The 23,591-nt window shown below is 52.5% G+C and overlaps 1 long non-coding RNA gene across 1 annotated transcript; it reads right to left on the reverse strand.

The window, feature by feature from the left end:
• Positions 1–1,097: 1,097 nt before the first annotated feature.
• Positions 1,098–19,694, reverse strand: LOC138563340 (uncharacterized). The gene is made up of 2 exons (XR_011299355.1): positions 19,479–19,694; positions 1,098–1,614 (listed from the first exon to the last, which is right to left on the reverse strand). It is a non-coding gene; the product is annotated as an uncharacterized lncRNA (long non-coding RNA).
• Between the last annotated feature and the right edge of the window lie 3,897 nt (positions 19,695–23,591).

Below are 23,591 nucleotides of genomic sequence, written 5' to 3' on the forward strand. Positions count from 1 at the left end.
CGGATAGTACTGTGATTATTAGCTTGTGCCTCTCGGATAGTACTGTGATTATTAGCTTGTTCCCTCTCGGATAGTCTTGTGATTATTAGAGTGTCCCTTTAGGATAGTATTGTGAGTATTAGCTTGTGCCCTCTCAGATAGTACTGTGATTATTAGCTTGTTCCTTTAGGATGTTGGCACTATCTCATTCACTCACACACACATACAGATATAAACTCGTGCTTGTGCACATGCATGTATACATATATCCAAACATGTATACTTAATTACATTTCTTTTCTTATCTGTAGCCCCGGCCTGGATTCTGCATGCCACGAGGGCCATACAGCTCCAGTCCTGCATGTATCAGGAACCAAGAAGCAGAGAGCTTCCTGATTCGGGAGGGAATAGTGCAGTGGTGCCAGAGCGCCTTCTTAAGGCCACCCAGTGAGACCTAAATTTGTGGGGGAGGTGCAGTAGAACTCCCTATGCACATTTAGGCCTACAGTTCCCCCGCCTGCTTCATCAATCAGGTGTGCAAGGTTGGGAAAGCAAAACGCCCCCTCCACCGCACCTTGCATGCACACAGGGAACTGAAACTGTCAAAGGAAAACCATATTTCACTTTGACAGTTAAAACCAGCCCAACCGGGCTTGCTCAGGTGGTTGCAGCAAAATGCCCCCCAGCCTTATATGACCCATTAGGGATACTCACCCAGAAACTGGAACTATTTCCCAGTTAAGCCATCCCAGGAGTTTACACTCAGCTGCAGCTGTAGGAGCACTCAGCGTTTTTACTAGTGGGTTTTGGCTGGCGCATAATAGCCGATGTTCGCGGGAAAAATCGCCCATTGTGGATGATCTGCCCCGGCGGCCACTACACAAAATAGTGAACTTTGTTGAGAGGTGCGTCTTGTAGGATGAGAATTTATTGCATCAACAAGACAAGTCCAAACATACTGCAGAATAGTACAAGCGTTTACCAGGCCTCATCCAAATGCTGATCTTTTTAGTGCAATGAAAGCCAACCGGCTGCAACATAAAATACATATTATGGATGGCTCTGCATTTTCCCGAAAATTACATGGTTTTGTTGAGAAAAGAGAGAGTAACAGGAACAGGTGTTAATCATCTGCTTTATTTTGGCACAATTATGCCTTCATCATAGTGCGTAGGCACTCCATTTTCACACCCAATGACGATTTTCCTGGTGTCAGAGTTCGCTTTGTACTCGCATGGGTGGGTCCCAGAATTGCCTTTGATCTTGCAGGTCGTGACACTGAAAGGCGCATTACTTACTCTCAGGTTAGCGCTATTTTTGTAAGGTGTGCCGCCATTGCTGCACACCGATTGGATGGTTTTCTTGGGGGCGTGGACAAACGTATTGGTCTCTTTGCACTTTGTCTTCGGGGGGTCTTGGTTTGTCATACACCTTTTGTGCATCATTGCACCGCAGTAATTGTTTCCGTGGTTTGTCTTCGGATTGTCGTAATGCTGTCGCTGGAATGTCTGAGGACGACTCTCTCCAGCAGGGGGTTTGCAGTGTGTTTGGGAGAAGGTGCCGGAGAACGCCCCCAGCAGGAGGAACACCAACAGTGTTGTTTCCAGAGCCATCTTAATGACCAATCAACTGGAGCTAAAACCAAAGAGAAAGGACATTAGACAGTGATTGGAAATATGCTCTGCAACAATGATCATTAATTCATCAAAAAAACATTCTTTAACTTAATTTAGCAGAATAAGGGCACAGTTAATGTACTTACACATTTTGTAGACTAGAGCCACAGGTTAGTGATTTACACAGCCAGGATACTTACACTGTATATTGCATTTATAGGCACTTGTAATATAATTATCACAAAAAAGTATTGTATTAATGAAGCTGCAGTTTAGCTCTGAGGAGCAGCACATAGAAGAGAAATGATTTTAAAGTAATGTTAATATTTCCAGTTACTACTAGGGTAACAGCGGTACTACTAACCAACTCGAGCGCACAAAACATGTTTTACCGCAAGAGAGACATCGCGAAGGACTCCCAGGCTAGAAAGGTAGAGTCACAAGGAACTGTAGATGGATAACTGCCAGCAGCTGGGATATATCCCAGTGTGGGGTGCAAAGGGAAATCTCAAAGACAGAGAGCAAAGCTCAACTTATCGATGGTGCCAGCAGAACCCTGAGGTGAAATACACCCTGTTGATTGATTGATTATTTATCATACACTTACACGCAGTGTTTCAAAGCGCAACTATGCATGGGAGGGGGAGACATAGGGATGACAAGACAAATGATATTACTAGGCATGGTAAATTTATATTATGCAGGTGAACAGAAAAAGAAGTGCTTAGGCGGGGCAATAGGGTAAAGTGTGCCAGAGAGACACCACTCTCATGGGTCGTAACTGAAGTGCAGTAGTGCTGTGGCAAGTGCAAGGCCAGGGGGCAAGTGCAGGAGACTGGCGAGGAAAGCTTGGGACTTGTGACGCTCTGAAGGTGCACCAGGCAGCCAGGCAGCGAAACTGAGCAGAAGTAGAGGAGATAGAGCGAGAGAGCAGAAAGAGGTGGTTATCAGGGGAGGGGGAGAGAGGAGGGGGAGGAGAAGAGGAAAGTCTTGAGGAGTTTCCAGAACTTAAGGTGATCCGGCTCAAGACGGAGATAGGCAGGGGGGCTGTTCCAGAGGAGGCACCTGCAGAGGATAAAGTTCTCACCCCCAAGTCTCTGCTTGGAGAAATGGCTCACCCGCAGTTGGAGGAAGACGAGCAGAGGGCTCGGGAAGGAGAGTATTTAGGAAGAGAAGGTTGCATATAGAGTGGCCCAGGCCCCAGAAAGCCTTGTGGACAATGCAAAGGGTCTTGAACTTAATCCTTGCAGCCACGGGGAGCCAGTGAAGGGATTTTAGCACCGGCGAGATGAGGTCCCTGGGCTTGAGGCCAAGGGTAAGTCTTGCAGTTCTGTTTCCGGATGAGTTGAAGAGGACGGAGAGTAGAAGAGGGCAGGTTGTGAAAGAGGCTGTAGCAGTAGTCAAGCCTAGAGAGGACCAGGGCTCTGGAGATGGTGAGCTTCTGGGGGAAGGTGAGAAAAGGTAGAATACTTCTGAGAAGGTGCAGCTGGTAGCGATGTGAGACGTGAAGGAGAGAGTGGAGTCGAAGATGACCCCCAGGTTTTTTGCCTCGTTGGTAGGTGGAAGCGCAGGGCCAAGGGAGGCAGGAGCAGGGGACCCGATGAGGACAATCTGTCTTACAGTCAGGTATGAGTGAGGAAGAGGCCAACGGTAGCCTGAAAGAGAGCTGCGTGTCATCCACGTAACGCTAAAAGTTGAATGTGAAGCTGGCTATCATATAGGCCAGGGAGCTGCATTGTTGCCTTTGAAAAACAAGGGGGGGGTAGGTTAGGTTCCTGGGGAACACTGCAAGTAGAGAGAGTGATAGGGAAGAGATAAAAGGCCTTAGTTCCACTTGGGATGGGCTGTCTGAGAGAAAGGAGAATTGCCACGCCAGGGCCTGATCAGTGATGCCCAGGATATCACAGAGGTGTGCGATGAGGGTGTTGTGGTTCACCGTATCGAAGGCAGGGGAGAGGTCAAGTAGAATGAGGACAGAGGGACAGTTAATATCAAGATTTGAGATCAGATCTTCACGGGTGTTCAAAAGAGCAGTTTCTGTGGCTCTGGATGCTCTAAAGCCAAACTGGTGGTCATATAAGCAGCCAACAGATTCCATGTGGAGGGTAAACTGGGAAATAGCGAATTTCTCTAGGAGTTTGCCCAGAAAAGGAGTGATAGAGATCGGGCTATAGTTGGCCGGAATGGAAGGCTCAGCAGAAGGCTTTTTGAGGAGAGGGTGCACAAGGGAGTGCTTAAGAGCAGTGGGGAAAACTCCAGTGGCGAAGGAGGGGTTGCAGAGGTTGGCTAAGGCGAGAGACTCAATGTTGTCCTTGGTGGTTTTGGAGGGACAGGAGTCCCACCTGCTTGGAAGAGGCTTACGTAGACAAGACTTGTCTAGTGACCTCCTCAGGTGTGATAAGAGTGAGAGAAGAGAGAAGGGGGGGTTGAGATGGCCAAGGGTGGTACAAGAGATGTTGCTGCATGAGGTGGTGAGGAAGAGAGAGAGAGAGTAGGATATCCTGTGTTTTTGAGTTGAAGTGTGCAGCCAGGGCCGAGCAAAGGGCCTAGGTGGGTGAAATGGAGGAGGAGACTGCGGCAGGGTTGGCCGATTCCTTACAGACTTTGAAAGGTTCATCCATTTTATTGGATGCCACAGAGATGCAGGCTTGAATAAAGAATCTTTTCTTGGAGAGGATTCAGCGTCTGCCTTTGGATGGGGCGGCAGGCCAGTGACAGAGGATGCCCCCGGCAATCCCCTTTCTATTCGGCTGCCCTACACTTGCGTTTAAGGGCAGCCAGTTCGGAGTCATACCAAACGTTGCACGTTTGGTAGGGTTCAGTCATACCCTCATGACAGGGACAAGAATATTAAGAGTGTTGGAAACTGAGAGGTTAAAGTGAGAGAGGGGTGTGTCAGGGTGGGAGTCAGCCACAGGAGTGGAATGTGCAGAGTAGGTGGAGGCAAAGGCAGCTACTGACACTCTTTTCATGGGTCAGATGACCTTGAAGGCAGGAGACAGTGCTGGGCTTACCGATGCGAGAGGTGAGGAGAGCTTCAAGTGAGAAGAGAGGAGAGAGTGATCAGTACAGGAGAGTGAAGTAGTGAGAGGGATAGATAGAGGAATTTCAGTTGAGATGAGAGCATCCAAGGTGTGGCCAGTGCTGTGCTTTGGCAGTGAGGGTAAGATGGAAAGAGAGAGAGAGAGAGAGTCGCAAAGGTTGCAGAAAGGTCCTGAAGAATCAGGTGAGTTGGGATGGATGTTCAGATCACCCAGTAGGAGGAGTTGAGAAGAGGAAGAAAGGAGGGAGGAGTTCAGGCCAGACCATTCTGAGAGGAAGAGGGAGGGCTGACCAGGTGGGTTATAGAAGGTAGCCAGCAGGAGTGAGGAGTTAGGAGAGAGGGGGAGCCTGCAGACCAGGCACTCAAAGGATGTGTAGGTCTGCATGGGAATGACAGACACAGGGATCCATTCCCAAAAGATCAGTGCTACTCCCCCACCTGGTGTGTTTAGTCTAGGCAGAGAGAGTATCTTGTAACCTTCCGGGAGAAGTGTGTCAAAACTCCTTGGACCAGTTTCAGTGAGGGCAAGAACATCAGGATCCAGGAGGTCAAGGAGGTTGCAGATGTCAGAGGAGTGTTTGACAGCTGAGCAAGTGTTAAGTGTGGCAATGTGGAGCAGATTGCCATCGGTGAAAGTCTTACAGATGGGAGCAGGTTACAGTGGTCCCCCCACCCGCATAAGTGACAAGAGTGTCTGAGGGACAGAGGTAGAAGGGGGCAGAGTAGTCAATGCCGGCAAGGGAGCCAGGACCATAGTGATTGAGAAGGGAGCTAGTGCAGTAGGGGCCGCAGGGGGCAAGGGAGCCCAGATACTGTGTTAGTGGGTGGCAGGTTCACCAAGGAGGAGGAGGCTGATGGGGTTGTCAATGTGTGGGGTGGCAGCAAGGATACCGTGGCGTAGGTTGAAAGGTGGTTAGAATGCGGCAAGGGGGCCATGGTGGGCACAGCTGGCAAGGGCGTCAGGGCTGCGGGAGGAACTGGTGCAGAAGGCAGAGGGAGGGTGAAAAGGCAGGGGAGGAGCCTATCAAAGAGTAGAAGGTTGGGCTGAGGACACCGTACGATGACGGTACCATTGCGGTAGACATTAATGATGACCCTGGAGGTGGAGAGGGCAAGAAGGACTACCCAGCGGGTCCCACCATTGATGGGTGAGGAAGGCAAGAGCGATCATATGGAGAGTCCATAGGTCGGGTGAGGGAACAACAAGGTGTATGTCGGTGTGAGTCTCTCTGGCAGAGGCAGAGACATGGGTGCCTGCAATCGAAGGAATAGGTTAGAGCCCAGCATGTCCTTCTTGAGTTTCTTCCTGGCGGACCTGGTCAGGGGAGGAGGATAAGAGATAGAGAAGCAGTTAGAGAAGATAGGCGAGATAGAGAGCACCATAGTGAACTGCAAAGAGTAAGGTACACTTAACCAGGCTGAGGTCACAGCGGTGCGGGGAGAGCTGTAGGTAGAGGTGGGGAGAGACAGGGCACAAGACTGAGGAGGGCGGAAGGGAGTAACAGAACAGAGTGTCAATGGGAACTGAGGGGGGTGGAGGAACAAGCAGACTGGACATACTCATGAAGCAGGTTATGCGCACTGCTAAATTACACATTTTAAAACAGCAGCAGGACATCAATATGTGCACACAGCTAAAATATGATTTTTTTGTGGGTCAACAGGTATATAAGCAGGTTAGTACTGGGGTGTGGCAGTAGGGTGAAGTCCAAGAAACAACAGTAAGAGGAAAATGTTTTCAGAGGATAGTTAATAAGGTTTTTGGGAGAGACTCGATGTTCAGAAGATGGTGCAGGCAGCATAGAAACAGGTCCTCACTTATGTCATTGCTGAACGGGTGGGGGGGGGAGGGTCACATAGCCCAGGACTGCCAGTATAGGGAACCCCAACTCCAGGTGCATCATGAAGGGTTGGGAAAGAGGGAGGCCACAAAGCTCAGCCAGGACCAGACAGGAGAAGACAGGGCCCTAGCTGTAGGCCTTTCAAAAGGGGGCCAGCTAAAGCCTGCCGGTCCCGGATAGGCCAAATTAAGGAAGAACGAGCCTGTCAAGAAGAGAGAGATGAGTGAGAATGACGTCCGGGGGGCCTTCTCAAAATGAGAAGAAGGCAGCCATCTTCAAAATGCTGCGTGGTGCCAGGAAAACAAGGACCCATGTGAAAGTTGCACACATAGCCACAATGCAGACTGCCTCAGAATGATGATAGGCAGTATAATACGCAGCTCAATGCCACACGGTTGTTGGTGAATTTAGATGAGCATTTAAGAATTAAAAGCGCTCTTTCATAGCAACGCTATTTGTGATCTAAAATGAAAATCCTACCACAAGTGCTGTTTTCATAATAAGCTGCAAGGATTTCAAGCTCCACGATTTATGCCGCTTCCAGGTGATGCGACAAGGGCTGGCAGTTAGGAGGTCCCCATCTTCGAACTCTTAGTGCTGGTGAAGATCCGAGGCTGGTTGATGGTTGTTCACCTGCAATGTTATTTTGTGTCAGGCACCCCCTTCAGTAGCATCCCTCTTCCACCCCTGTATGATCCTCATGGAACAATAATGCAGGCGGTGGGGATGGGAAATAAGACAAAAGAATACACAGTAGGGTGTATTCACAACATATATGGGAAGCTCGCTCAGCATCCCTTCACCCCCCACAACAGCACATCAATATCATGCCTCCTCCCACACTAACTTGTGTGTATGCCCCTCAATCAAAACACACAATTCATGCATACTTCCACTGTCCCCATCTACCTACACTTTTGTCTAATGCCTAGAAACATGAGCTTGCCCCGTAGAAACCGAGAGTGAAGTTTGAATGCAGTAGATGGAGAAACACAGGAAGAAGCTGTAGACAGGGAAGACAGTGGAATGAAGCTGCCGTCTGAAGGAGCTGCCAAAAACCCAGCTGATCACAAGAAGCAGAAGAGAACCCAAGTGAGTGGAAGGCTTGAGATGCCTCGTGGAGCGAATCCGTGCAGCCCGACTAAATAAAGGAGAAGCAGGAATGCAGCAGACAGTGCGAGGAGAGACAGGGGATTGGAAGGATGCACAGAGATTCGGAGGAGCTTGAGGAACATGCCACACAGCAGGAAACCGAAAACAAGGTACAGGTGCTGCCGTGGTCCATGAGGGGGCAGGGAACCGAACCAGGGGAACCTAAGGAGGGTCGAGAACCCAATACGAGTGGAAGTTGATAATGCAGGGGTCAAGGAACCCAAGAGATACAAAGAGACATACAGCATCAGTAAACACTTTTCAGGAGAGTAAACCGAGTGTCCTGGAAGACCAGCAAACAGGGATCTGGGACCCAAGTGAATCTCAGAAGCAAACCTGGTTTAAAGACACAAAAGCAATATAAGGGAAAAGAAAAGCTGGATCTAACTGTATAACATACCCTATGTGGAACAGTACCTGGCTGGAGAGTACACCAAGTCTGTTCTGTTTGACAGAGCAACAGACCAGGGTCTGGGACCCATATGAAAGTGGACAACGCCTGCAAAGGCAAGGCACAAGAGTTATGGACCCATACAAGAGGAAGAGACACTTTCAAGCGTATGTGGCCAAAAGCACGTCAGGGAGACCCCGAGGGGATAAAAAGAGGTCTGGGACCCACACAGGAGAGAAAGGAATGACAGAACAAGTCGAGGAGATCCTGAGACAGCCATGTGGGATCTGAGTAGGGCTGTACCGAACTTCGGCTTCGAGTCCCTATTCTGCCGAAGTTCGGCTGAAATACAGCTATCCGGCTTCGGCAGAATAGTTTCTGTTTAGGGACTCGAAGCCGAAGTCCACTTTCTATGATTAGCTGCCCTCTCCCTGTTTGGGAGATGACAGCCAATCATAGAATGTTTGACAGTGTTCAGGCTGCAGAAGCCAAACAAGCTGTTTGCCTATTGGCTTCTGCAGTCTGACCACAGAGGAACCAGCCTAACGTGTTGAAATAGGAAGCGAGGGAAGGGAACAGTTCTTCCCGTCCCTCACTTCCTATGCCAGCACCCGGACCCAATCACCAGGTAAGTGACGCCCCCCCCCATACCCCCTCATCACGGTGAGGCCGCGGGGCCTCAGGGAACCCCCGCGGCCTCACCGCAATAATGTTCTGTTTGTCGGGCCACCGGTGCAAAGCCGGTGGCCCGACGTTTATTTTGCATTGGGGGGGAGCGGCCCCCCCAGACTCATGAGGCCGCCGGGGCACTTTGCCGACCCCGGCGGCCTCGGTGCCCCCCATCCCCCTCACCACGGTGAGGCCGCGGGGCCTCAGGGAACCCCCGCGGCCTCACCGCAATAATGTTTTGCTTGTCGGGCCACCGGTGCAAAGCCGCTGGCCCGACGTTTATTTTGCATTGAGGGGCCGCTCCTACAGGAGCGGCCCCCCCAGACTCATGAGGCCGCCGGGGCACTTTGCCGACCCCGGCGGCCTCGGTGCCCCCATCCCCCTCACCACGGTGAGGCCGCGGGGCTTCAGGGAACCCCCGCGGCCTCACCGCAATAATGTTTTGTTTGTCGGGCCACCGGTGCAAAGCCGGTGGCCCGACGTTTATTTTGCATTGAGGGGCCGCTCCTACAGGAGCGGCCCCCCCAGACTCATGAGGCCGCCGGGGCACTTTGCCGACCCCGGCGGCCTCGGTGCCCCCCATCCCCCTCACCACGGTGAGGCCGCGGGGCTTCAGGGAACCCCCGCGGCCTCACCGCAATAATGTTTTGTTTGTCGGGCCACCGGTGCAAAGCCGGTGGCCCGACGTTTATTTTGCATTGGGGGGCCGCTCCTACAGGAGCGGCCCCCCCAGACTCATGAGGCCGCCGGGGCACTTTGCCGACCCCGGCGGCCTCGGTGCCCCCATCCCCCTCACCACGGTGAGGCCGCGGGGCCTCAGGGAACCCCCGCGGCCTCACCGCAATAATGTTCTGTTTGTCGGGCCACCGGTGCAAAGCCGGTGGCCCGACGTTTATTTTGCATTGGGGGGCCGCTCCTACAGGAGCGGCCCCCCCAGACTCATGAGGCCGCCGGGGCACTTTGCCGACCCCGGCGGCCTCGGTGCCCCCCATCCCCCTCACCACGGTGAGGCCGCGGGGCCTCAGGGAACCCCCGTGGCCTCACTGCAATAATGTTCTGTTTGTCGGGCCACCGGTGCAAAGCCGGTGGCCCGACGTTTATTTTGCATTGGGGGGCCGCTCCTACAAGAGCGGCCCCCCCAGACTCATGAGGCCGCCGGGGCACTTTGCCGACCCCGGCGGCCTCGGTGCCCCCCACCCCCCTCACCACGGTGAGGCCGCGGGGCCTCAGGGAACCCCCGCGGCCTCACCGCAATAATGTTTTGTTTGTCGGGCCACCGGTGCAAAGCCGGTGGCCCGATGTTTATTTTGCATTGGGGGGCCGCTCCTACAGGAGCGGCCCCCCCAGACTCATGAGGCCGCCGGGGCACTTTGCCGACCCCGGCGGCCTCGCTGTGAAATGTGCCTCACCCCTTGAGCACGGTGAGGCCGCGGGGCCACAGGGAACCCCCGCGGCCTCACCGCAATAATGTTGTGTTTGTCGGGCCACCGGGCCAAAGCCGGTGGCCCGAGATTGTATTGCATAGGGGTGCCTAAAAAAAAAAAACTATTCGGCTCACTATTCGGCTCCGGCCGAATAGTTGACAAACTATTCGGTATCCGGCCGAATACTAAATATGCTATTCGGTACAGCCCTAGATCTGAGAGAACACGAGACAGTGCCGAGGGATCAGAACCAATGTGAAAGAGTCGAGGAGAACCCGAGAGAGAACAAGTTGAGGGAGAACCAGTGACAGCCCAGAGGGATCTGGGACCCATGTGAAAGAGTAAAAGAAGCTGAAAACAAGGGTTGAGAACCCATTTCAAAAGGAAGAGATATTTGCTGGAGTTCTGAATTCTACAGTCAAGTCCGACAGGATAGTGTACCAGCCATGGCTCTACAGTTTGAGGAAGAAAGAAGGGGGAGGAGACCCCCCCCCTTTCATAATTGGGAACTGGGTCACTGAACTTTATAGGACTGTGACCAGAGAGCGAGAGAAGCCTCCTTCTTCATCAAGAAGAGGCCCACTTTTTTGTCAGTTAGTTTAGTGTAAGGGATGGAAATAGGTTTAGACGCAGGACAGTGGGCATTATACTTTTACGGACTTCCTAACAGAGTGTTTAGGGTTTTTGTGGAGGTAGGGCAACCACTCATAGAAATAGGGCAAGATAGGTTTTTCCTATTATTTCATTTTATAATAAAGCCTTTGCCACCAAACATGCCACCACTGTGTCAGACTCATACTTCTCCACCCTTGCAATAGAAATAGCACATTTTGAGTTTTGGGTCCTAGGTGGAACGCCGCCAATAGGCCGAAACATTTGATATATATATATATATATAGCTTGCAATCATTGTTTGTCTATGTGTGCACTCAATCCATTCTCGTGGCAATGCCAAGGCATGAGTACCCAGACACACCTGCAGGTGTCACTTACTTTGATTTCATGCGATCCTATGGGATTTGGAGGAGAAAACTGGGAATTGAACTACTAACCTTGAGAGTGAGTTGCAGCATTATCACTGACAAGCTCGCTAACAGTACACACACACACGTAAGCACACATGCCCGCCTAGTGGCTGTGGGGGAGATGAGTTTCACACAAAGAGTCTCTGCAGTGGCCTGCACACATATTGCATGTGTAATGGGCAAATGTCCCGGGAGGATAGCTCAGTGGCAACCTGCTCGCCTTTGAAACAAGAAGACACGAAGCACCACAGGTTTGATACCCGGGTATTAAGCACGTTATAAATATGCAACTAGGAGACATAGTGCCGCGATGCCAACAGGAAATAAATAAATGTGTGCGGGGGATCTTGCACGTGGAAGAGAGGGCGAAGGCAGAGCACATTCCAGAAAGGGAGAAAGTGGAAAGTAAGGGAAGAAAACTGAACAAAGAGAAGGAAACTGCAGATATACACGGCAGGATGATCCGGGCAGCATCTGCGGCAGAGGGGGGGGGGGAGAGAGAGAGAGAGAGAGAGAGAGAGAGAGAGAGAGAGAGAGAGAGAGAGAGAGAGAGAGAGAGAGAATGAACAGGGTAAGACACAAGTGTCTACACGATTAGAGAGGAGGTTGGACTCTGAATTGATTGGGAAAAGGAATAAGCAAAGCTTGAGAGCAGGGTCCTACATCTTTAACAAAGTGTCCACAATGAGAGTATGACTCCAGCAAGTAGGGGGATATCAGATCAGAAATAGGAATAACTCAGCAGGGAGGCAATCAAGACCCCGAGACTGGCCTACTGTGAGACTGGCCTAATGTGAGACTGGCCTATGTGAGACTGGCCTATGTGAGACTGCTCACAACTTTCTTAATTCTGTTGAATAGTAACAGTTACTTCAAGACACGGCAGGTGGAGACATTTGGATGTTGTTGGGGGTCGCCTGCCATGGTCATCCGGCAAGCGCCCCTGGGCGCTATCTCTGCTAGCGCCGTGCAGGCCCACCATGTGTGGGGTGGGGGCCTGCCATGGACATCCGGCATGGTCCCGGGTGCCATGGGTCTCGGCACCCTGGCGTGGGGTCACAGCCTGCCAGGCCTCTGACTGAGGGGACCTCGGCTGCCATCCTGGCACGCGGGTCCCTCAGCATCTGGGCGTGCAGGCCTGTGCCTCCACGTGTAGGCCTGGGACCTACATTGATAATGAGACACGGACTCAGTCGTTCCTCTTTGGGAGTCTGCAGCCGCTCTATCTCACGTGCCTGCAGGGGCTCCTTTTATTAGCTTGGGCCATGACAAAGTCATGGCCCATCTTAAAGGGGCCATACACATCAAGAAAACACATCCCCTTAAAGGGGCAACGCACACAGGAGGGTCCCACCTAACACTCCTCCTTTTTCATAATGAACAAACAAGACAGTGCTGAAACACACAGGCATTCCACCTGATAAAAACAATGACGTACCTTTTGGTCTAAAACTTGTGGGGCAGGCAAATAACGAGACAGGCCACCGCCACATACTCAGCCTGCTCAAACCATTAAAGACCTAACACATACTATCTACAACCCTAACATATATTAACACATTTCTAACACACTGAAACAGGTGACAGTCGTGGCAAGTGAGCTGCCAGATGAATGGGGGCAGTTCCACCACAGTTCGCAAAAACCCTTTATTAACCTGGGGCTCGGAACGGGAAATACACAAACAGATGCCATGGTTGGCGGCTGGTGTTACATGCACACACACCACTGCGGGATCACAGCCTCACCCTATTATTCTTTGCTGAAACTACTTAAAACATCTAGCTACTATGCAGGTTCACAGCATCAAAGCACAATACTACTGAGCCCTCTTTAAACAATCGCAAGGCAGCATTAGACCAGTCCATCTCCCATCCGCATCCATTCAGGAGTCACTTCCCGAGTTCCGGTCCATGGATGGTATAGTTCACGGCCGGCAAAGCCGCACCTGGCGGGCACCAGCGGCCACATCGGCCTAGTCTGATGGCATAGTTCCCGGCCGGCAAAGCCGCACCTGGCGGGCACCAGGGGCCACATCGGCCTAGTCCCTTGATGTTCTGAGCAGAGCAGCGAGACGCCGGTTGCAGGGCATCCAGGCAGCTCCATGTGCTGTTGATCAAGTACTGGGTGATATGGCATCACTCACCCCTTTTTGTTGGCGATGCTCCCCCGCTCTTGCACATCTCTTTCCTCCAGGGGCACAGAAGGGCACACAAGCACTCATGATGAGCTGCAACCCATTTCTCGACTGATGCACTGATTCTTGGTTTTAGGGCCCACAGCTGCCTGGTTACTTGGTCAGACACAAGTTGTCGATTGAACTCAGGGGTTCCAGCAGGTATCTTCCCCAAACCCCGTTGAGCTTGTCCCTTCGACGGCATCGCGCGCAAGGTGTCATCAGCAACAGGCCGCCAGGGTGTCTTCAGTGGCGGGCAGTCAGGGCCACCGATATGGTGGGCAGGGTGGTTTATGCTTGACGGTGCTGTTCCGGGAGACGATAACCCCTGCGCTGGTTGGCCTTCCCCTCAGACTACTGTAACGGTGTGCCAGGTCTTACCCAGCTGCCACCTCTGGGCTGGATTGGCGTCACAGGTTTGTGGTGGGAGCCACCCTCTCGAGCCACCTGATAGCACCTTGCGCCACTTCCCCGGTGCTGGAGGGCCTTTTTTTTTTTTCTCCTGCCCCGTGAGCACAACATTTTTTTGATGGACAGCACTGGCACCGCAGTCGCGCAATGACGCCTGATTTTCTCTGAGTGTCCGGCAGCACAGCATGTTTCATACCCCATGCAGCGCCTCATTGATGGCGCTGCTAGGGCGGTGTCCAGTGCACAGATAGTTCCAACGTCCTGGCTTGAGAGCCTCAATGAGCATGAGGGTGGAGATCCCACTGTCGATGTGTGGAATTCTGATGAGCCGGAGGGTGGCAGAACCATCCTGGCGCTGCTGGAGATGCTCCGCTTTAGTGACATATTGCTGCCATTGGGCCTCGGGGTCAAATTTCTGCCTCAGTCGACCTGGGGTGTTTTCCCCCCCGCTTGTTGTGGCCGCGTTCTTTGTTGTGCTCTCCTCGAGCTGACAACAGGACACAGCTCCAGGCAGCCAATCCCCAAAAGCATTTGGTGGTCCATATTTGCCCACCTCACTCAGGTCTGGGTGTGGGTTGTATCGCTGTGGGGGCTGCTGCTCATCTACTTCCCGACGACCTCCCCGACCTACCCCGTAGTAGGAAAGGATGACTGCACCAGCACCCGAGGAAGGATAGCCTCAAATTCAGATCTTGCCGTCCTGCCCTTCCCCTCTGGTATGCCTGAGGTTAGCCTTTCTTGTCCTCTCCAGATTGTATGGATGTCTGAACAGTTCTTAGGGGAAAACAGCTATCTTTCTTGACTGATAGGCTGTGGTGTTGCTGTTTCCCGTCATATGGGAGTTATGGTCTTCTGCAGGGACTTGGACTCTGCACCCAACTTCACACCGCCTGTCAGCCCAGAATCATCCTTGGGCTCCAACAGCACTGCAACGCGCATAACCATGCTGTTGCTGCATGGGAAACCCACCTCCAGGCGTCCGCTCCCACTGGAGCTCTTCTTCTATTTCCCCACCGGGCCCATGCTTGTCAGAGGGCCATCAGCTGTCCTTGAATACGCTCCAGCAGGGAGCATGTATGTGTATTTTATTTCCATTCTGCTCCCGCTGGAGCACAGTAGCATTCACCCGCAGCGGCCCGGGATCTTCCACGGGTATTTTCCTATCCACCTGCTCCCGACTGGAGCATCCGACAGCTCTGCCGGGCCTGTGATCACTGTGGGGACTCTGGCGGTAGCACAACACCAGTCAGCACTGCCACCTGCAGGGGAAATCCACCTCCCGTTGTTCGTGCTAGACTGGAGCGCGACATTCTCCGCTGCCTGGCATCCCCGCACCCCGAGGAGGGGTGCCGGAACAGCACACACACGCGTCAGCTTCCTTTTTTTTTCTTTTGTTTTTTCTTTTTTTTTTTTTTTCAGGCTGGCATCCCCACCTCACCCCCACAGCACAGCGAACGCCGCAGGGAGCAGCAGACTGGATTCTCCCCCGGCCGCACGAGCACCCTCCACGCAGAGGGACGCGGCTGGGGAGGACCCACCGTACAGGGGCGGGCCAGCACGGCCTCTTGCTTCGCGGCAGACGCCGCTCCTTCTCCTCTTCGCGGGGCGGGCCAGCGCGTCCTCCACCTTCTCGCGGCTGGGGGAAGACAGAGGACCCACCGTACAGGGGCGGGCCAGCACGGCCTCTTGCTTCGCGGCAGACGCCGCTCCTTCTCCTCTTGCTTGCTCCGGACTGGAGCAGCATCCGCAGTCTCTGGGGCGGGATGGCCACTGGGCCTCTGCAACGGCAGGCGCACCAGGGCCACAGGCACGATACGACGGCTCCGCCCAGCGGATGCCGCAGGGGTCTGCCATTCGCCCCTCCTTTCGCGGCGTACACCGCTCATTGCAATTCCGGGGGCACACCCCTTCATCCTCCGTATGGCAGGATGCCGGGGAGTAATTCGCAACATGTCCCACCGCACCGGGTGGTGTTCGTCCCCTCCCCCTGCACAAATGAACGTCGCAGGAGTCAGGGTGCCACCGTGCCTCGATCCCGGCCGCACGAGCACCCCCACCACTGAGGGCCGCGGCCAGGGCGAAACACGCCATGGATCACCTCACCTCCATCTTATTTGCGGCGGAACGTTGCTGGGTGTATGCCTCACTGCGGGGAAGCCCGGGCCTACACCGCCCAGTGCCACGGCGGTAAGGCGCAGGCCACGCGAAACCGCGGTGGGGCTGGAAACTCTTCTTCCCCCCCCACCACTTCCTAGCAGCAGGGGGGGCAACGCGGGCTCATGGTCCTCGTCGCCATTGTTGGGGGTCGCCTGCCATGGTCATCCGGCAGGCGCCCCTGGGCGCTATCTCTGCTAGCGCCGTGCAGGCCCACCATGTGTGGGGTGGGGGCCTGCCATGGACATCCGGCATGGTCCCGGGTGCCATGGGTCTCGGCACCCTGGCGTGGGGTCACAGCCTGCCAGGCCTCTGACTGAGGGGACCTCGGCTGCCATCCTGGCACGCGGGTCCCTCAGCATCTGGGCGTGCAGGCCTGTGCCTCCACGTGTAGGCCTGGGACCTACATTGATAATGAGACACGGACTCAGTCGTTCCTCTTTGGGAGTCTGCAGCCGCTCTATCTCACGTGCCTGCAGGGGCTCCTTTTATTAGCTTGGGCCATGACGAAGTCATGGCCCATCTTAAAGGGGCCATACACATCAAGAAAACACATCCCCTTAAAGGGGCAACGCACACAGGAGGGTCCCACCTAACAGATGTGGTGAATCACTTTAGAGAGATAATCAGACGAGGAGGAGGGGGGGGCTCTGGAACACAAGGATTTCGATAAAAACAAACAGAAGACCTGAGAAGTAACAGAACTAGAAGGCAAGAGCTTCCCGTCTGGATTCAAAATTGATATTCTATTTATCGGTCACTTGTTAGCGGTTATACAATAAGCACAACTGTTTCAAAGCGCCCACGGGGCAGCACCCCAGGGGGCAGGGGGAGGTGGACAAAGAATTACAACAAAGGTAAGTCATTGAATTAATGGTGCAATGTGTCCCGATTTGCCTGAAACTAAACGCAACTACTTCATGTCATTTCCCGACCCCCATGTAGCTCCAAGAAGCAGATGCGTTAATTCTTCAACAAACACCTATCAAGTGCGAGATACGGCGAGGCCAGGGCACTAATACTGGACTAGAGCGCTGCTAATCCGCCATGACTCAGCTTAGAGGGGCGGGGGGGGGCGGTTTGGGGGCGTGAATGAAACTGTATGGACATGCACACACTGCAATTTGGGGGAGGAAGTGGCAGGACTTTTAACGTCTCCTCCCCCGCCCACCCTTGATGCAGGACAGTGACGATTGGGGGGCGGGGGGACGCTAAGTAAAGGAGTCGCTGGACACACCCTAACATAACCATTGAATAAGGAGTGGGGGAGAACAGGAGCGTCTGCAATACACGACGACCGAAAACTGCGTGCACTGACGCGAAGCAAGACTTCAACACCCAGAATGCACCGGCCCTTCCATGCAATCCCAGTCAAAAGGCAACCAGCGCGCTTCCCCCAATGGATCCCAAAGCACCATTCGGCTCGCACAAGAGCGGCACCTACCCGGTGACCCTGCCCCTTCCGCCCGCGACCAGACCCTGCTCTGCCCCACACGGGCCACCCACACCACCCACAACCTCCCCTCCCCCATCCAGCGACAGCAGCAACCTGGTGCAAGCACTTCTATGAACATTGCCCCGAGCATAAGGTTCCCTTCCCGACATTCGCTATAAATCCCCATTGCATTCTGGTATCTGTGGTCCCAAGGGGGAAGGGCAAGCATGGTGCTGGAACGCGCACAACGAGGGGCCACTGGTCTGCAGCAACATCTGTCCTGGGAAGATGGGGGAGGGGCAGTCTCCCCAGGGCAACACCTGTAAGCCGGAGGCCACCTGCACAACACCCAAAGGCCACGTTGTCTCAGCGGGCACGCGCCTGCAGTACTCTGCCCATTGCCGCAAACATCCCCTTACACAACACCCAACGCACGCACCCGCGCCACCAAACATGGGAGCTCCCCGCACCGCGTTTGAACCCATCAATAAGCCACGCACGAGGAAACCCTCTCCCCAACTGGGGCCAGAGGCCAAGCACAGGAACCCCTTAAGCACTGCTGCCACAGTAGCGGCCGCAAACACTGATCAAGACCCCACCCCCAATCCCTTTCAGCGGACCATCGCTATGCCAACCCATAAACCCATCCCATGTTGCCCTCAATCTGAAATGAGCATCTCTGCGAGTGATGCGACCCCTCCACAGCGGTACCCCGGCCTCTAGTGGAACACACGCCGTGCGAACTGAACCCGGACTCAGCCTGGGTCCTCACTGCACCATATGACAAGAGTTAGGACACACCCTAGTGTTCATCTTTAACCACACAAAGATGAAGCGCCGTCTGCAGCATGCACTCAACAGACTGAGCTAGGATACGGCCTTTACATTGCAAATATAGGATATGCTTACAAACAAGGCCACAGAACCAATCACTAAATAGTAGGTGGGAGCGCTGCTTTATCGCAAAGCTGGGCAACTTCTCCAATAGTTGCAGTTGATAATTGAGGGGGGCGGGTGGGGGCGTCCAACTATTTACTGGGCAGATCATTCAATTGCAATGATTTTGACATGTAAGCAGGACACGGCCAGGGGGGCTCAGCCCTTCGCCCCATGCCCTAGAATGATTCGTTCAGTACCACAGGTGTGCAATGATGGCAAGTAAAACAGGTACAGCGCTTAGAAACGTGCGGCATCTAGGCGATATTCACACGGTATGAAGTCACCAAATGATTCTTCTCAGTACGTTTAACAGATGCACGGCTCTGTTGCTTCCGTTGGGTGGAGGATGGGAGACATCTCGGTGTGTTGTGCATGGTTGCATGGCCTATGCATTTATTTGTGTGGTAGAAAGGCCATGTGTGAGCGCGCTATGGCCGGAGCTAGCATGCACACCCAGAGCTTGGCGATTCCTTGCCTCTGGGGGCTACATGTATTCTAGATTGCCTTTAGAAGGAGCCGGGCCTCCTGCAGCGGCCACCAGCATCTCCCCCCCCCCCACACACACACAGAGGAAATGATTCAAGTGAGGGGCCTCTCTGCAAGCGGCGGAGCGTTTGAACTCGGAGCTGCGAGGCCGGGGTCATTAATGTACAGTACAACCCCTGGACATAGCAGAACCCAACACGCGAGCCCTGCAGACCCTCAACTGTGACATGCAACACACGGTAGCCCACGCGCATGGCACAGACCCTGGCACTCTGGCATGGTCACCCGAATGCCTGGCCACACACGGCTGTGGCACTGCCCCTTACTCAGTCTAAGGGACGACCATCCCTCGCCTACCGGCCGCAAGCCCCCCTGAGCGGCACCCACCCATCACCTGCCCACACGGCGCAAAGTCTGATCCGTGCCCGACTACCCCAACTCCTGCAGACACTCCCCTCACCCTTCCACCCCACAAGTGATTGCTGGCATTCAAACGGCCTCACACATGGCGCCTAGCCCCATATTCCCACGGACCCACGTGTTCCCTCCCTCGGACCCCTTATCCACACAAGCGAGCTCTGGCCCGCATGCCCCCAAATTGCCAAAACTCTCTGCCTGCACTCATGCAACCCCCCCCCCCCCCAACCCCCCCCCCCCCCAACCCCCCCCCCCCCCCCCCCCCCCCCCCCCATGCCTTCTTCCCCGCAGAGCCACCTCACCTCACCTCACCTCACCTCACCTTGCTACTTCCAGGCCTCACGCCGCGCGCTGCGTCCGGTACCCGAATCCCGTGTCCTCACAGCCAGTCCTGGAACATAGAGGGGGGGAGGGGATTGCCTTATAAAGCACCTTTTATTGGGATGGGCCGACTTTCCGTCACCACCCTGCCCTTTTCTCACCTTGGGGTGCCTCCCCCTCCCCCTCCCCCAGTCTGCGTGGGATTCCCCATCTGCTGCTAGCCAAGGACGAATGGGGGAAGAGTGGGGTGCAGGGGGCCTGCTGTGTGATGGACTATGGCAGCGCCACCGCCCCCAACCCCCCACCGGCTCCCCCCAGGCCTCCCCTGGCGCCGGAATCACTGGCAGAGCTCAGCAAAGCTGTGACACAAGTAATGGAAAGAGGATTAGACCACAGGCGATTCTCTTTCTTTCTTTCTTTCTTTCTTTCTTTCTTTCTTTCTTTCTTTCTTTCTTTCTTTCTTTCTTTCTTTCTTTCTTTCTTTCTTTCTTTCTTTCTTTCTTTCTTTCTTTCTTTCTTTCTCTCCTTCCTGTCTTTCTTGGGAGATTCAGAGAACAGCAACTAGAATTCAAACAGTTAAGAGGTAGAGATGTCATATTCAGACAACGATATTTAAGTCTTCAAAAGCATTATTAACTGGGCGCTCTAGGGAACTGGTGTGGGGGTCTTTTTACAGAAAACAAGTGCCTCGGGCGAGGGGGTGCGTATTCACCTCAGCGCAGAATACGTGTGAGGACAGTGAGTCAAACTTCACAGCCTGGTGAGGGCAGCCAGGCTACCAAACCTCTGCCACGTGGGTCATGTACAAAAAGCACCTATTAGTGCCAGCTATGACGTTATCCTGATTAGCAGAAATTACGGGCCAGACCCACCCCTGGCAGTTCCGTGTCATCAAATCAAAGCCATATCGACGGTGGCAAATGTCCGGCAAATAAGGCAAAGGCCCCCCCCCCTCCCGCGCCATAGATGCATGCACTCATTACATAGACCCGTTAGTATCTAACCACACAAAAGCGCCCCAGCGTGTGAAATTAGCGTCAGATAGCCGGGACCAGCTGCCGGGGACCCCTCATCAACCCGAGGCCAGGCGAGACCCCCTATGTCCTAAGAACCCTGCACACGCATTTACTGTTTACAATATGGAGGGCTAACTCTCCATGTATGATGTCTCTGTAACATGGCTCTTAATAGCCATTTCGGATGCCCGCAGTGGTGGAAATGGAAAAAATGTGGTGGGGGAGGAGTTTGGTGGAGCGGTGCCCGAGGGGTCGTGGTCTAGAGGGGACGGGGCTCTAGTGGACATCCAGCAATGCCCCTCCCCTCCCCGCGCGCCCCTTTAGGAGCCCTCCTCCTCCTTCTTCTTGCTGATAGATTTTTATCCATCAGCTGTGATTTTTGGATCCCGAGGCTTCAGCCTCATTACTCCATCTTCTCGGGGTGAGTGTGTAGTGGTGGGTTTGTATTCTTCTTGGTCTGGTGGTCTTGTCACAGTAGAGCTGGTTTCACAGGGTCTTCACAGTGATGGGGCCCCTTTAGGAGCCTCACACGGTCTTCATATAGAGCAGTCTTCTATGCGCATTAAAACATGCCATGTGGGCATGTTTTAATGAATAGTTTTACCAGCCAGAGCCAGCTAATTGAATGGGTTCAAATCCCAGCTTCACAGCCTATTAGTAAATCTTGTGACATTGGGCACAACGTTTTCTTTTACTGCGCCCCATCTGCCAAAATGCAGAGTCGGTAGAAGCGACTTTCAAAACACACCAGTCCTAGTGGAAATGCAAACCACTCGAATGCTCATCACACACTGTTTAGCTTCTTGTAATGCAGCCTCCCACGATGCACCTGAGAATCAAAGGCTGACGTAACTCCTTGTTGCCTCCGGTGATGACCACACATATGCAAATTATGGCAGATCTTTCACTGTTTCAGTTCAGACCCGCCCTGCATCCCATTGAGTGAGCAGAGGGGAGGCTCATGTGAGGCGGGTGCATTTAATAAGAAAAGGGCGCCTGCGGCGCCTTCTCCCCGCTTGGGGGAGCCTTTGAAAGACTCCCCAGAGCTGGCTGGCAGGGGGCAAATGGCAGCTGAGGGGGCTTGGCGCCAGGGCGGTCGCCGGCCTGCCGTCGCATGCGCTTTTCTTTTTTCTTTTTTTTTTAACTATTCCAGCGCGGTTCATGGTCTTGGGTGGCTGACTCTGGCCGGGATCCGGCTCCATATCTGGTGCCGGATCTCGGATCCGCCGAGAGCCGGCCCAATGACCAGCACTGGATGCCCGTCTATAAAACACTTAACATACAAGTGAAATGTGTCATGTCAAACGCCAAGCCCAGAGACCACCTGCTGAAAAGGGCAGCAACGTGAAGCCTGCTCCGTTATTGAAATAGCGCTATGCGAATCAATAGTTACTTCTTTCTATTTTCTTTGTGTGATTTTTAGCTTGTGCCCTATAGGATGAAACTGTGATTATTAGCTTGTGCCCTCTCGGATAGTAATGTGATTATTAGCTTGTGCCCTCAAGGATAGTATTGTGATTATTAGCTTGTGCCCTCTCAGATAATACTGGGATTATTAGCTTGTTCCTTTAGGATAGCACCGTGATTATTATCTTGTGCCCTCTCGGATAGTACTGGGATAATTAGCTTGTTCCTTTAGGATAGTACTGTGATTATTACCTTGTGCCCTCTAGGATAGTACTGTGATTATTAGCTTGTTCCTTTAGGATAGCACTGTGATTATTAACTTATGCCCTCTCGGATAGTACTGTGATTATTAGCTTGTTCCTTTAGGATAGTACTGTGATTATTACCTTGTGCCCTCTCGGATAGTACTGTGATTATTAGCTTGTTCCTTTAGGATAATACTGTGATTTTTACCTTGTGCCCTCTCAGATAGTACTGTGATTATTAGCTTGTGCCCTCTCGGATAGTCTTGTGATTATTAGAGTGTCCCTTTAGGATAGTACTGTGAGTATTAGCTTATGCCCTCTCAGATAGTACTGTGATTATTAGCTTGTTCCTTTAGGATACTACTGTGATTATTATCTTGTGCCCTCTAGGATAGTACTGTGATTATTAGCGTGTGCCTTTAGGATAGTACAGTGATTAATAGCGTGTTCCTTTAGGATAGTACTGTGAATAATAGCTTGTACCTTTAGGATAGTACTGTGATTATTATCTTGTGCCCTCTAGGATAGTACTGTGATTATTAGCATGTGCCTTTAGGATAGTACAGTGATTATTAGCATGGTCCTTTAGGATAGTACTGTGATTATTAGCTTGTGCCCTCTAGGATAACACTGCGATTATTAGCTTGTCCCTTTCGGATAGTACTGTGATTATTAGCTTGTTCCTTTAGGATAGTACTGTGATTATTAGCTTGTTCCTTTAGGATAGCACTGTGATTATTAACTTATGCCCTCTCGGATAGTACTGTGATTATTAGCTTGTTCCTTTAGGATAGTACTGTGATTATTACCTTGTGCCCTCTCGGATAGTACTGTGATTATTAGCTTGTTCCTTTAGGATAATACTGTGATTTTTAGCTTGTGCCCTCTCGGATAGTACTGTGATTATTAGCTTGTTCCTTTAGGATAGTACTGTGAGTATTAGCTTATGCCCTCTCAGATAGTACTGTGATTATTAGCTTGTTCCTTTAGGATACTACTGTGATTATTATCTTGTGCCCTCTAGGATAGTACTGTGATTATTAGCGTGTGCCTTTAGGATAGTACAGTGATTAATAGTGTGTTCCTTTGGGATAGTACTGTGAATAATAGCTTGTACCTTTAGGATAGTACTGTGATTATTATATTGTGCCCTCTAGGATAGTACTGTGATTATTAGCGTGTGCCTTTAGGATAGTACAGTGATTCATAGTGTGTTCCTTTAGGATAGTACTGTGATTATTAGCTTGTACCTTTAGGATAGTACTGTGATTATTACCTTGTGCCCTCTAGGATAGTACTGTGATTATTAGCGTGCGCCTTTAGGATAGTACAGTGATTATTAGCATGTTCCTTTAGGATAGTACTGTGATTATTAGCTTGTGCCCTCTAGGATAGCACTATGATTATTAGCTTTATCCTTTAGGACAGTATTGTGATTATTAGCTT

The sequence above is a fragment of the Ambystoma mexicanum genome, unplaced genomic scaffold (genome assembly GCF_040938575.1).
Source record: "Ambystoma mexicanum isolate Mex_15411 unplaced genomic scaffold, UKY_AmexF1_1 Mex_scaf90, whole genome shotgun sequence".
NCBI classification, from domain to species: domain Eukaryota; kingdom Metazoa; phylum Chordata; class Amphibia; order Caudata; family Ambystomatidae; genus Ambystoma; species Ambystoma mexicanum.